At 45.4% G+C, this 13,095-nt stretch overlaps 1 protein-coding gene across 3 annotated transcripts in view; it reads right to left on the reverse strand.

Moving 5' to 3' along the window:
- The window catches only part of LOC144752191 (heat shock factor protein 3-like), a 199,200-nt gene that overhangs the window by 144,336 nt on the left and 41,769 nt on the right, over positions 1-13,095 (reverse strand). The gene's annotated exons all lie outside the window — the stretch shown is intronic.

Below are 13,095 nucleotides of genomic sequence, written 5' to 3' on the forward strand. Positions count from 1 at the left end.
AAGTTCTTAGTTTTCGGGAAAAAAATAATAAAGCCCCAAAGTGCAAGTCTGTTTAGAGAAATCAAAAAAAATAGGAAACAAAGAAGTGGAAGGAGTTGTCCACCCAGTCCCAGGGAAGATAAAATGAATGAGGGTTGCCCACACTACACATAGGATGGTGCAAGTGCCACTGTGACCGGACAGCCCTCGGCAGGCAGGCCGGCTGGCCATCGAGTCAATGGCTTTGGCTATCAGAGGTAGCTGAGGCTTTGCTGGAGTACATCCAACACTTCCCCCCCAAAGTTAAATAGAGCAGGAGTACTGCAATTTTGGAAGTCCAGGAGCTCTACCGCTCTTGCTCTGTCAAACTTTAAATGACTCCTACAGCGCAGGCCACATGGCCTGCAGATTAAATTAATGAAAGATAACATAGAACAAGAACTGGAAAAGTCAACAGGTTTTGCCTATGTAAGATCTATTGGCACTGTCAACGTTTTTAGACATGTTGCTCAGCAGCACAGGCTCCTATCCAGCAAGGTTTCACAAAAAGAAAAATAGTGCTGTGACATAACTCTACTTTTTAGCCATGCTGCACAGCAGAGACCGCAACCTGTCGATCTTGGAACAGGGGAACTGGGTTGGTGTCCCGGTTGAATGGAGTGAAACAGAGTAGAGTTGAGTGGGGCAGAGTGTAGTGACACTGATTAGATTGTTTCAGAGTGGAGTGGTGTACAGTAGAGTACAGTGGTGGAGAGTAGAGTAGCACAAAGTGCACAGTAGATTAGAGTGGCATATAGTGCACTTGCGTAGAATAGAGTGGTACAGAGTAGAGTGCATTGGTGCAGTGGCACAAAGTACAGTGTTGCAGAGTACAGTGGCATAGAGTAAAGTGGTGCACAGTGGAGGGTTGTAGAGTGCAGTGGTGCATAGTGGAGTTGTGTTTGTAGAGTTCATTGGCATGGTGTAGAGTGAAGTAGAGTGGAGTGATGCAGAGTAAAGTGCAGTATTGCAGTGCTGAGTGGCATGGAGTGGACAGTGGCAGAGCGTGGAGTGGTGCAGAGTGGAGTATAGTGGAGTGGAGTAAAGTGAAGTATGCATGGTGTGTTGTGTGTAATGGTAGCACACTACCACATCTTCAATTTAAATGTATTTATTTATTTATGCGTTTTTATATAGCGCGGACTTTACCCGAAGGCGTCAGAGCGCTTCACAATAGGAACAGTAATGATACATGAGGAGAAAATTACAAGTGAACAAATTACAAAAGCAGACGTTAGTTACATGAGGTAAAAGTGACAATTGTGATCAAACAAAATACATGAGGTCGCAAACAGTGCATTACAGGAGGAAAAAGTGACAAGTGTGCAGGTTACAAGAGAAAACAAAGTACAATTAGAGGTATAATACTGCAATATACGCTAGACACTCAGGCACAAGAACAAACGTTACGTAGGCAATGGTGGCACTTGTGCAAGTATCAAAAGCAAACAAAATGTGAGAGGTAGCAAACAGTGTGTTACAAGAGAAAAGTGGCGTGTGCATGTTACAAAAGAGTACCAAACACAGGTACAAGGATAATACTGCAATAAATGGCAAGCACTCCAACCACAAGAACACACTGGGAAGGCACTTCCATAGTCATGGAGAATAGAATTTTCAGTAATGGGAGGTCTTCCTTCAGATAATAGAGAGGGCATGAATTACTTTTGGAGGTGTCTTTGGAGGAGAACTTGGAGGTCCGTTTTGAAGGCCTGGGAGAAGGTGGTGGTTCGAAGCTGAGGCGGAAGGGAGTTTCAGATTCTCACAGCGTTGCCTGAAAAAGATTGGGCCATCGATATTTCCTTCTTGAAAGTGGGAGGTTCAAGCAGTAGATTTTCTGCATTACGTGATGGTCTAGAGCCTCCAGAGAGTTTCAGTTTATTCGCCAGGTAGCGAGGAGAGGAGGAGTGCAAGGCTTTGTGAGTGATACAGGCAGTCTTGTAGATAGCTCTAGCCTCGATGGGAAGCCAGCGGAGGGTGGATAACATCTGGGTGATGTGGTCGCTTCTTTTGGCCCCATAAATGAAACGAGCTGCTGAATGGAGAACAGATTTAAGGGGGGACAAGTGGGATTTGGGGAGGCCAGTAAGAAGAGAATTGCAGTAGTCCAGTCTGGAGAGGACCAGCGATTGCACCAGGGTTTGAAGGTCCTGCTCCGGGAAGAAGCGACGAATTCCCCAAAGAAGCCGCAGTTGGTATCGAGCAGACTTTGCAATGGAATTGATGTGGGAGATTAGATTGAGTTTTTTGTGGAGTATGACACCAAGGGATTTTGCGCTGTCGACAATGATGGGTTTATTGTTAAGTAGATTCATCTGATCCATCGATGATTGAACCGGGGGAAGAGAGAGTGAGGAGGAGGGGAGGAGGAATTCAGTTTTGGAGGGATTCAGAATCAGTTGATGAGTTGACATCCAGTTTTGAATGGAGTCGAGATTAGAGCTTAGGATGGAGAGATCGTGAGTGGAGGCAACCTGGAGGTAGATTTGAGTATCGTCTGCATAGAGATGATAGTGGATCCCGGATTTACTTAGGATATTTCCCAGTGGTTCTAAATAGAGATTGAACAATGTGGGTGCAAGTATAGAGCTTTGAGGAACACCTTGACCTACCGCCACAGGCGATGAAAGACTGTTCGCTATTTTGATCATTTAGGATCTATCAGAGAGGAAGGAAGCAAACCATTTAAGCACAGTGCCCTCCATGCCCATTCTCCGTTGAAGAGTGTTGAGGAGGGTGTTGTGATTGACAGTGTCAAAGGCTGCAGAAAGGTCAAGGAGAATTAGAAGACAGGACCCCCCCGAATCGAGTATCCTCAGCACGTCATCAACCACTTGCAGTAGGGCTGTTTCAGTGCTGCAGCTTTGGATGAAGCCGGACTGACAATTGTCAAGAAGATCATTGTCCTTGATATGACGAGAGAGTTGTTTCACTACACATCATTCTGTGATTTTCGCAAGAAAGGGTAGGTTGGTGATGGGGCGGAAGTTGTTGAGGTCATTCGCATCAGCAGTGTGTTTTTTAAGCAGAGGGGTGACCTGCCCAGTTTTGAAGGAGACAGGAAGGGAGTCTTGACAGAGGGAGAGATTGACCAGGGTGGTCCAATAGGAAAGGGAATTGGTATAGAATTCAATGGCAATGGCACTGGGGATGGGGTCCAGAGAATGGTTGGAGGGCTTTGTTTCGAGGATGCACTTCAGATATGGAGTCAAAGTTCTGCCAAATGGCTGAGGATTTGCGCTTCTCTGGAGGGGTAGGATGAGCGACCTGATCCACAAGTGATTTCCCTTTTTCATCGAAGAAAATAGCGAAATCCGCTGCTTTCTTTGAAGAATCCTCCAACTTGGAGGTTGGGGGAGAGCAGTCAGGAATCTTGATGGGATCAAATAGTTTTTGGGTCTATTTCTGGCTGAGTCAAGGAGGGTTTTGAAGTGCGACGCTTTCCCAAGGAAGATGTGCTTGTGGTACTTGGATCTCGCTGAACGAAGCGTGGCCAAATTATCAGTGGAGGGCACTTGCCTCCATTGTTTCTCCAGGAATCTTAGCTGCTTCCTTTCTTCATAGAGGGATTTGTTGAACCAAGGTGCTGAGGGAGTGGGCCTTATCTTTTTGCTTTTGAGTGGAGAGACGTTATTGATTTCGGCTGCAAGGACTGTGAGGTATTGGGAGGTGAGTTCGTCAACATCTAGGTTCGGGTCTAGCCTTGTAAGTGATAACAAAGCTGATTCACAGAGGGGACCGACATCAATATTTTTAGCATCACAGAACCAGGAGGTAGCCCTCTTAGGTTGGCCAAGAGTTATAGAGTGTGATAGGTGAAGAGAGAATGGGATGAGGTGGTCAGACCAGTCTGCATGCATAGGGGTAGTGATAGAAAGCATGCCTGCTTTAGAAATAACAATGTCCAGGATTGAACTCTTAAAGAGTGTTGATTCTGTGCAGTGTTGGATAAGATCGTTTGCAGAGAGGAAGGTGGCCAGCGAGTTCGCAGAAGAGTCTTGCGGTAAGCCCCAGTGGAGATTGAAGTCACCCACGAAGATCTGATTGTCACTTTGCGAGTATTGGTCGCGGATGAAGTCAGTGAGATCCTCCATAAACGAAGGGCCACTACGAGGCGGGTGGTAAATGACATGGAATCTGAGGGGTGATCGCTGGTGCCATTGAAGCTCAAGAGAAAGGCATTCAAAGGTGTGGGAGGAGCTGATAGGAGAAGCCTTAAGTTGGAGGGAGTATCTAAAGATGACTGCAACACCCCCCCCCAATGTTGTAGGTTCTGTCATTCCTAAATATAGAATAGCCTGTGGGAAATAGGAGATCAAACATAGAGTGAGAGGTATTGTTGAACCAGGTCTCTGTGAGGAAGAGCATGTCAATATTGTGATGGGTGATGTATCGGAGATTTCAAATTTGTGTTTTATTGCAGATCTACAGTTGTGGAGCAGACATCGCAGCTCTTTGGTGACGGGAAATTTGGGCTCTGAAGGGTGATCGGGATATTGTACTTATGCGGCGGTGCTCGGGAGGGTTTAGGTGTATGCCTGGTTCTGACAGAGGAGATGGTCGGAATAGTGTAGATAGTAGGGTTACTAGGGGATGCAGGTTGAAGAAGGGTGGCGGTCAAGAGCTTGTGTGAGTTAACGAAGATTGCAGACGACAGGTTGAGCTTGGCTGTATTGGGGTGAGGGGGCGAGGTGCATCTCGTGGGAAGTTGGGAAGAAGTAGAGGTGCATGGAAAGGTGGATATCTCGGAGCTTAAAAGTGAAATAGCAGCTACAAGCTGGGAGATGGAGGTGATAAGAGAGCCTAGCTTATTTTCCAGAGAGAGTAAGGCAGAGCACGGAAGGTTGGGTGGCTCGATGGATACAAGAGGGGGTGGAATTAGTGGTGGAAGGCAGGGAGAGGTGGGGGGACAGGAGGTGAGTTGGGGTATAGGGTTCAAAAGTGGGGAAAGGTGGAGGTTGAGAGCGGGAGTTGGTGAATCGGAGGTGAAGGGAGAGTTGTCTTTGTTGGTGTTGCAAGAAGGAGAGGAGTTAAGGATATATTTAGGGGGAGATGGGTGGGGAACACGGCGGTAGGGTAGAAGGAGAGGGGAGGACTGTGTGGGGTCATGGGAATGTAGGAGTTTTGGGAGGGGAAGAGACGAGGTGGTTGTAGAGGTCCTGTCAGCTAGGAGAGGTGGCTGTGGGGGAACGGGCATCTGGCAGAGTGTGGGGGGTTGAGAGAAAGGGAAGTTGAGGAAAGGAAGTGGTTCTGCTGGGCCCGAGGGAGGAAAATGGAAAGGGTTACCAGGGGGGGAAAGGGAGTAGCACAGCATTGCTGGAGGAGTAGGAGGGAGGAGAGAGATGCAGTGGGTTTGTGGAGAAATCAGGGTGAATAACGAGGGGAGGAGGGGGTGGAAAAGAGGGGTGGAGAGAGGAATAAGGAGAGCGTAGGGAAAGTTAACTGGGGAGAAGGTTGTAGGAGAGGTGGACTAAAGAGGGGGGTGACAGGAAGGAATATGGGGGAGGAGAATAGATTGGAGTACCGGGATGGTGCAGATTGGACGAGGAGCGTATTAGCTAGAGGTAAGGCTGAAGTGAGGCGGGAGGGTGCATACTGTGAGGGGGGAGGAATAGGAGAGGAGGTCACAGGGGAGGGGGAGGGAAGAGGGCCGACCTGTGCTTCTCGAGAATGCAGCCAATTGGAGTGTAGGGGGGGTCGGGGGAGGAGAAAGGGAGTAATGGGTGGAGCTAGAAGGAGAGTCGGGGAAAACCCGGTCGCAGAGGAGGGGAGTAAATGTAAATGTAAATGTAGTTGAGCTTATATAGCGCACAGCTACCCGCAGTGGGTGTCCCGGCGCTTGCTTAGGGAACCCTTCCTGGTATTCCCCTGTGAGATAGCAGGGTATCCACAAGGTGAAAGTCAGGCATCCCGCCGCGAGTAGGGAGGGGAAGAGGTGGTCAAAGAGCGAGAGACAGGTGTCTTTGCCTTGGATCATGACAGTACCGTTGTTATAGAGTGAGATAGTGAGGTAGCCATTGAAACACGCAGAGCAGGAAACTTTTAGTTGTTTCCCATGAGGGATAGAGGAGGAGGAGGTGACGTTAAGGGAATTGTATAGCCTGGTGGCCCAAGAGGGGGTGTCGTGAGTGAAGAAAATGAAATCGTTTTTGAGCCTCCCAAAACGACCATTGTAAAATTGATCCACAAAAAGGGAATCCGGGAAACGTTCAATAGTGTTATGCTTCAATCGTTTTATTGTAGCTTTAGTCTGGCTGGGAGGATAAATGATTTGGTAGCAATTAATTCCAGCCTTAACTCGAGTGGTGGCCATGTTGGGAAAATGAGGCGGAGGAGGGTGGGGGGGATATGAGAAGGGTGTTACTGGGAAAGCGGAGTTGAGGAGAAGTAAAAGGGCATAAAGGGGGCGCATGTTCCAGACATTGGGTGAAGATATCAGAACTAATGTGCAGTCCGGGAAGTGAGGTGGGTATTTGTTGGGCCCTTCATCTAGGAATACATGATGCTACCTGGCACTAGATAATATTTACAAGGGAATTGTTTACATATGATAGGGCCACCTTGACCACTTTCAGAACCATCACAAAGCAAATATAGTCAAAGTAGAACAGAATATAGAACAGAATATAAACGAACACCCAGTGACCATTGGTGAACACTGTACTGAACACCAGCCTGTTAACATAGTTGGTCTTACTCTTAAAAGTATACAGCGAACAATAATGTATGGAAATGTGATCACCTAGTGTATTGATTTGCTTTGATCGTAATAAAATATTGGTTCCCATCACACATCGGAATAACCAAAAAATTAGCTTCATTATGCTTCTCTAACTCGAATATGTGCTGATCTACACAGTTCATATAAAGGCATTTAAACCGGATTGTGTTCTATAACAAAATGACTTTGTACAGCCTTCCTCAAGCACTTGACCAATATCCAGCAGGATTGTCACAAAAACTGTCACTTAGAAATCAGAGAAAGAAAAATAACACCAAGATCCCTTGGAAGACAGAGCCTGAGATGCGACCTCTGTCTCTGAATGTAGAGCAAATGTGACAAGATGAGAACAAGATTTAAAGGCCTGTTTACAGAAAGCAAGCACTAGTTGACGAAAACAGTAAATAGGTTTTGGAGATGGGATGAACGAACTTGAGCTGGACAGCCTAAAACAAATAAAGCCAGCAAATAGAGAACAAGCAAATGTGAGGTCCAAACCACAAATCAAATGGTAAGAAAAGGGCGGATTGCCTTCCCAGGAAAGCTTTTCACATGTCCCCAAGATGTCGTTAGCAAATCAGACAGCTGTGCGTATGGTATCCTGTTCTGATTCCTGTCCTGAAGCTTTTATCACCTGATCTTTCCAAGGGGACCCTTCCCAGCTCCTTGGCCAGGGGGCTGGTTTTCACACCATCCTTGGTGTAAGTGCAGATGTGCTTTTCTCTTTATCCTCTCCTATCTGAGCAATGTCATTGCAGAGAATGATATACATTTGGTTGACTGATTGGTTACTTTAATCTTCCTTCCTATGAGTGACGGAGACTGTACTGTACTTTGTAAGTGGTTCACATGAAATTAATTTAGATAAAGGTTTAAAATATTTCCCAAGTCTGTGGTTATTTATCAAACGTAAGAAGAATATATTTATGTCATTTCACCATCAACTAGTTCAACTAATTTGGTCCATTTACCAGAGAAAAGAACTTTTTGATCAGTGAAAGATTAGTTGAGAATAGGAAGAGATTAATCTAGAATGATAAAAAGTACAAACAATTGACCACAGCGGTTTATTACCAGATAGTGTGAATGTGTGTGTATGGGCCCAGGTGAGTACATGGTATTAGAGTACCTGTTGCTGGTAACCCGCTGGATCAGTAGCACTATTAGTAAAAGTGAAGAATAACAATAAAGGTAGTAGCAACTAAGGTTTATGTTAAACTGCGAAAATATTTCCTTTTGTTAATTATATTTCAATTGATGCTATTCATTAGTTGTCATGTATCAAAAAGGTGCTACTGCTCAACAGTTGTACATGTCCTATCCAATGACCTTGTGTAACAGATGTACATTGCCAATTGAGATACAACTGCCTTACTGCAAACCATAAATGTGCTTTTTATGTTATGATGTGCAATTTAGTTACCAAATAAATAGATCAAAGATACAGTTCGGATGATGTAGTAGAGAATATGCAAATAGGTGTATTTCAAAGTAAGATTTGCAGAGCCTGACAGATCGTTTTCATTCCTACCAAACCAGTCTCATTTTGCTCACCATCATACTACACGTAATTACAACATATCTTCTACAACTGAAGACACTGGTTTAGCTAAATAATACACCAAGTCCTTTGATACGTGCAGTTAGTATCAAAAACTGGAACCAAAGACAAGCTCACACATTCCTTACGTCAGTGCTCAAGGCCTGGGAATTTTGCCATTACAAAAACAAAACAAAAAAAAAACTAAAACATATACACAAACCCAGTATTATGGGAGAGGAGTTGGCCTAACGGCTAGGGTGGCCGACCTCGAATCGGGGTTCTAGTCTCTGCAATGACACTGAACATCCCGTGATTCTGGGTAAATCACTTCCTCTCCCCGTGCCTAACAAAAATTAATGTGTCTTCATGCAATGCAACTGGTGCTATGTAAAGAGCTCCGATACCCGATTTGGGTCAAGTTTGCGTTATATGAAACTCTGTTAAAAAAAATCAAAAAATCAAAAAACCAACTGTGGAGAACAGCTGTAAACCGTCAGTCAATAAAAACAGTCTTGTTGGAGTATGTACATGAGTATTAATAGGCGCTATAGTGCTTTTGATCAGGAATACAAGCTAAAATTAAAGTACATTAACTAAAATAAACTTGTAACTATTCGGTTATAAAATAAGCAATAATGGAGTTGTCGTACACCCTCACTTAAAGTTTAAGCTCCCCATGGCAGCAATGGAATCCATCAATGGGGTGAATTTACATGTGAAGAGCCCGATAACACAACCGAATAAAAGGCTAGCTCGAACCCTCTAATTAAAAAGAAAAAGTGTTGGGAGAAGCTGAGGGGTAGGGGGAGAGGAAGGGGAGCCATTAGAAAACAAGCATTAATAAATGCATTAGGTGTCACTAATGTGATTAATAATAGGCTGTTTTTTTGTTTTAAGTCTTAGCTTGCTAAGTAGGTGTACAATTATGACTGGTTTATGTACAAAAAGGCAACATATTGTACTGTTATAATAGCAACATTTTGAAAAATAAAAGAGAAATATTGGAATTCATGTAATAGCAATATTATACTTACAGGGGAGTTATGACCACTTGTGGGCACAGTGTCAATACACCTGCTGCACCATTCGAACCAGCAATATAACTGCATTTGTGACTGCCTATTTAGTAATAAAATATAGCAATATTTGTTGTTTAGAGGAGTTATGACAACTTTTGGCCCCGTGCCACTGCACCTACTGCACCATTCAAATCATAACCCTATTGCCTGTAAGGTAACTGCACTTACGACTGCGTATTTAGTAGTAAAATATTGCAATATTTGGTATTTAGAGGGGTTCCTAGAGCTTTGGGCCATACACCTGCTACACCATTGAAATCATGGTGCTAGTGCTCGCTAGATAACAGCACTTATAACTGCCTGATTAGAAGTACAATTGAGCAATCTGCGTTAAGTGAGGTCCCTAGAGCTTTTGGGCCCAGTGGCACTGCACCATTTAAATCAAGCCCCCTTTTAAACTGTACCTGTGCCTACCTAGTAGTAAAATATAGCAATATTATGGATTTAGAGGAGTTCTGACAACTTTTGGGTCCGGTGCCACTGCACCTGCTGCACCATTCAAATCATTACCCTCTTGTTTCCAAGGTAACTGCACTTGTGGTTGCCTGTTTATAAATAAAATATAGCAATATTAGGTGTTTAATGGGGTGTTTGGAGCTTTTCGTCCGGGTGCTACTGCACCTGCAACTATTGAAAGAAAGAGCGACCCTAGTGCTTCTGCAAGGTAACTGCACTAGTGACTGCCTGCTTGGTTTTGTATTTTTAGCAATAATCTGGGTTTAGTGTGGTCCCTAGAGCTTTAATCCCTGGTGCCACTGCACCTGCTCCACCATTCAAATCAAGTCCCTTTTAACTGCAATTGTGAATGCCTGTATAGTAGTAAAATATAGCATTAGGTGTTTAGTGGAGTTCTGACAACTTTTGGGCCCGGTGCCATTGCACCAGTTGCACCATTCAAAACATGACCCAGCTGTTTGCAAGGGAACTGCACTTGTGACTGCCTGTTTCGTAGTAAGATACAGCAATATTAGGTGTTTAGTGGGGTGGCTAGAGCTTTCGGTCCTATTGCTACGGCACTATTCAAACCATGCCCCTATTGCATGCATGCTAGATAAATGCACTTATGACTGCCTGCTTAGTTGTAAAATATAGCAATAATCTGGGTTTAGTGGAATCCCTAGAGCATTTGGCCCCAGTGCCACTGCACCCTTCAAATCAAGGCCCTTTTAACTGCAATTGTGACTGTATGAATACTAGTAAAATATAGCCCAGTGCTACTGAACCTGCTGCACCATTCAAATCATGACCCTGTTGTCTGCAAGGTAACTGCACTTGTAGTTGCCCGTTTAGGAATAAAATGTAGCAATAATAGGTGTTTAGTCGGGTGCCTGTAGATTTTGGTCCTGGTGCTACTGCACCCGCTGCACTATTGAAATCATGACCCTAGTGCTTCTGCAAGATAACTGCACTTGTGACTGCCTGTTTGGTTTCAAATGTTAGCAATAATCTGGGTGTAGTGGGTCCCTAGAGCTTTTGGCCCTGGTGCCACTGCACCTGCTGCACCATTCAAAACAAGTCCCTTTTAACTGCAAGGTAAGTGCAATTGTGACTGTCTGTTCAGTAGTCAAATATAGCAATAGTATGTGTTTAGAGGAGTTCGGACATATTTTGGGCCCAGTGCTAGGTTTATTACAACATTTGGAATTTGATTATAATGACCACATAGATTAAGTTGAAAAAAAATCAATGTGATAATGCCTACAAAGAGGAAAGAAAGGTACTGATGCAGGAATAGGAAATGCCACAAACGTGCTAAGGCTAAAGCATCTGCTTTACGCATCTAAGTAATAAAAAGTAAGCATACTGTTAGAAGCAGTCAGCCTTTTCCTTGGGAATAGATCTTATCTGGACAGTGATTGGGCCTTTAACAGTGTCAACTTTAGTAGAAGTATCGTAATTACGGGCAGCCAGGGGAAGTTAACAAAAAAAAAGTTCCACACAAAAGTGAATGAACACAGTAATTCGGCCATGGGAACTGATAAAAGCCCCCTTTTAAGATATATTAATTACAAGCGCTGTGCAGGCGAAACCTAGAAAAGGAGTCAACATGCAGTGTTGAGCACTAGCAAGCTCCAGAAACAGTGCTTAAATGTGCTCCTCTTTGTAGTCATACCAGAGGAAGACTGCTGCTGGCAGATCCTTCGCCCCTGTAAATGTCTGCACCTTGGCCGGGGGCCCACCTCACACATCCCGAAGGCCGGCCCACTTCCTTCACCCCCTCTCCTAAAACTAACAGCTGGGCACCCACATGCCAGAGATAAGCTGTGGGTGACCCAGGTGACACGAGAAAGGAGATGGTCCGTATTGGAAAAAGTTGCTGCCCATGGAACTGGTTTGAGTCCAGGCGTCAGCTCAACACCCTCTGATGCTGGGCAAATCACTTAAACGAAATGTGACAGTTGCTAATGTAATCTGATCACATAGTAAGGTGAAGTATTTATATAACTTGTATTACCTATCCCTTACAAGGCATTGAGGCCCTCTAGTGCCCACGGGGCAAGTACACGCTAAATAAAACAGCAACAAATAAAAAATGTGGATGCAGAAGCCAGTCACTGCTGTTATGTAATCATCCAGGGACTGACTTGTGAATACGAAAGATAGCCGCACTTTATTCAACAGCGAGGGCGCCAAATTTCTTTCCTTCTAGAAACGAGGCAGCCACGGCGAGAACAGTGACTTTGTGTTCTTTTTAGGTCGAGCCTAGGCAGCGCACATGCGCTGTCAGCAAGACCTGTAGTATCTCCTTTGTGGGCTTTGACACACTCAAGTTCAAGTTCAGAGATGTGTATAGCGCACTACTCACCCAGAGGGTCTCAAGGCGCTTGAGGGAGGGTGGGTGCATTACTTATCGAATAGCCAGGTTTTTAGTTGCTTTCTGAAGGAGAGGTGGTTCTGTGTGAGGCGGAGGTGAATGGGGAGAGAATTCCAGGTTTTGGCCGCTAAGTAGGAGAAGGATCTTCCTCCCATGGTGGATCTATGGATGCGCGGGATAGCGGCGAGGGCTTGATTGGATGATCGTAGTTGGCGGGTGGGTACCATTTGCATATTTACATACCTTTGTAAACTGGTTACAGAGGCTTAGTTTTTAGGTCTCGCCTACGCAGCGCGCATGCTTTGGGGGCAAAAACGTGCACGGGTTGCATTGCTTGCAATGGCAACGCGTGCACGTCTGGCGATTTCCTTGCGGGAGCGCGTGGCGCCATATGGTGGTGCCAGATGGTCGCACGCTCCCGCTAGGGAATCGCGCAGGCCCCCTCCCCTATGCCCACCTCATGCGCCCTGCTTGTCGTGTGAAGCATTTTAACATTATGCATGCCCGCGTGATTGTTGGAAAATTCAAACTCACATCCCCCGTAATCTTACTGAGCAAGCCACGCCCCTGACCACACCAGTGACCGTCTCTTGTTCTGCGCTCTCGTGGCGCTGCCCTGGGAGCAACGTTTTGGACTATTTTAACCTCACCGGTGCCTCGATTTAAAACGGCACTCGCTGCTTACTTTTAACTTTGCCTACCTGTTTCTAACCTCCGGAGCGCCTCCCGCTGATCGGCCCCCTCCTCTATTTCCTGGCTTGCTGGAGTGGGGACGGGCGAGGCTGGTTGCGAGGCTCGTGGCCATCTTGGGCGCTCTGGGGTCGACGGGCTAGTGTTTTGGCCACTCCCCCCCTGCCCCGCCCCTTTTCCTTCCTATATCATGACATTGTACCCTCGGCCGCGCAGCGGACGAGCGCAG

This window comes from Lissotriton helveticus, chromosome 4_2 (assembly GCF_964261635.1).
Source record: "Lissotriton helveticus chromosome 4_2, aLisHel1.1, whole genome shotgun sequence".
Classification (NCBI taxonomy): Eukaryota; Metazoa; Chordata; class Amphibia; order Caudata; family Salamandridae; genus Lissotriton; species Lissotriton helveticus.